The sequence below is a fragment of the Nannospalax galili genome, unplaced genomic scaffold, assembly GCF_000622305.1.
Source record: "Nannospalax galili isolate Female #2095 unplaced genomic scaffold, S.galili_v1.0 scaffold234, whole genome shotgun sequence".
In the NCBI taxonomy this organism is placed as follows: Eukaryota; Metazoa; Chordata; class Mammalia; order Rodentia; family Spalacidae; genus Nannospalax; species Nannospalax galili.
The window spans coordinates 1,187,657-1,190,103 of record NW_008335054.1 but is presented as its reverse complement, the minus strand read 5'-3'; positions in this window follow the sequence as shown (position 1 = coordinate 1,190,103).

Sequence of the window (2,447 nt, the reverse complement as noted above, 5' to 3'; positions counted from 1 at the left end):
CAGAAAAAAAAGTGATGGGGCGATATGGGAGGAGTTGGAGGGGAGGGAGTGGACATGGATTTGAATAAAACACCTTATATGCACATATGAAATTCTCAATAAATTATTTTTAAAAGATTTTTTGAAATTTACAAAAAATTAATAAAAATATGCATTAATAAAAGAAAATAGATTAGGTAGAATTGGATATTACCTGAAGTCCAAAATAAATATTTACAGAGATAAAAGAATACATGAATAAAAAATCTGAAAAATGTGTCACAGAATTCCAAATAATTTGTAAATTGGGCACAACAGTCTGGTAGTTTGATGAGAATGTCTCCCATAGGCTATACATATTTTAGCCCTTGGTCAGTTGGTGGTGCTGTTTGAGGAGGGCCAAGGAACCTTTAGGAGGTATGGCCTAGATGGAGGAAGCACCTCACTGTGCTGGGCTTTGGGCACTCATGAGCATGTCCCACTTTCAGTCTCTCTCTCTATGTCTGTGCTTGAAGATGTGAGCACTCAGCTTTCTGCTCCGTCACCCTTTGTTGTCATGCCTCCCCGCCATGATGGATTCATCCCTCTGGACATGTGAGCCCAAATCTTCCTTCTGTAAGTAGCCTTGGTCATGGTATTTTATCACAGCAACAGAGATATAGCTAATACAAATAATAATTTACCTTAACATTGTACACTCCGAACAGTAAGGCATCGTTTTTTCTTTCCTTACCTCTGGACTGCATGCAGTGCTTTATGTCCAGAGTATCACATAGGGGAGTCTAATTCACAGTAAAAAATATTCTCAAACCATACATTTACCAGGTAATCAAGATTAGTACTACCATTCATACATGTGAATAGTGTACACAGACACATCATGTGATATTCTCTCTGCTGTGGCCCACCTCTCTAAAACCCACAATGTCAATATCATCAGAATCATCAGAGAACCATCAAATCCATCCCAGTCAACAGGTATTCTACAAAACACCTGACAGTACTCTCCAAAATAGTGGGGGTTATTGAAAGTAACCAATTGTTAGGGTTCCAAACAGCAGCAGCTTCCCCCCTCCCCAACAGGGACCTACAGACTTTGGAGCCCGAAAAAGGGACCTTAGCTGATAAGCACCTTGACCTTTGAGGTCAAGAAGAACAAACTCTGCTGAGAAGCAGCCTGCCTTTCCTCTGACCTCCAAAGATAAGCAGATTCTACCTGATAACCAGAGATTTTAGAAGCTGTTTTTCTCTCATCTTAAGAGGGAAAAGTAAACACTTCCAGGCCCTAATCCTACCTGCTTTTCCTGCTTCCCCCTCCCTGATTTCTCCCTCAAACATTCCCCCTTCTACACCCTAAAGCCCCCATATATAAAGTCCCAGCTCACAGCCCGTGGGCTGACATCTTTCCCTTCCCTGACATCTTTTCCTTCGCTGACATCTTTCCCTTCCCCGAGGGAAAGGTGCCCTGTGAGAAATAAATCTGTATCCTGCTGAGAATTCCATCTGAGCCTCGGTGCCTCCTCCACCCATCCCGCTGTGCTCTCCATCCGCGCCGCCCCCCCTTGCTCCCGCCTGCTCTCTACCTATCACCAATGACTGAAAAATTGCAGTGACCAAAAGAATCTGGGCTGGAGAGATGGTTCAGAGGTTACAGCACTGGCTGCTCTTGCAGAGAACCTGGGTTTGATTCCCAGTACCCACATGGCACCTAACTCTAGTTCCAGGGGAATCCAATGCCCTCTTCTGCCCTCTGCAGGCATTGCATGAGACAGGTACACAAACACAAAAGCAGGCAATACATTCATACACATAAAATTCATACACATAAAATAAGTAAAATATTTTAAAATAAAAAATAATCTGATGATGTAATAACTAGATGTAATATGAGCTTGATGATCTCTTGGAGCAGGAAATGATTCTGAGTGAAAAACCCCAGTAATGATTTATTTTATACTTTATATTTGAATAAATTATGACAAAAGTTCACACAGTAAGAATAAGGAACAAAAATTATACATTATCAGTAGTATCTTCACAACTATTTCACAGATTCAAAAATGTTAAACAAGGGGCTGGAGAGATGGCGCAGCGGTTACGAGCACTGACTGCTTTTGCAGAGGATCTGGGTTCAATTCCCAGCACCCACATGGCAGCTAACAATCACCCATAATTACAGTTCCAGGAGAATCCAACACCTTCTTCTGACCGTGGCACTGCACGACACGGCACATGCGGGCAATACACTCATACATATAAAATAAAAACAAAATATTTTTAAAAAATGTTAAAAATGGAGGAAAATCTCAGGCTAGCGTATATCATATGAAGTGCAGGACCACTGTCGCTGGGCCTTTTGAAATTTTATCCTGGCTTTGAGAGTTTCCACCTGTAGAAAACTGAGTCAATGCAATCCAGTGAGGAAAGTTCTAGCATGAAACAGTGTAATAAGAGATGATGGAGATAAC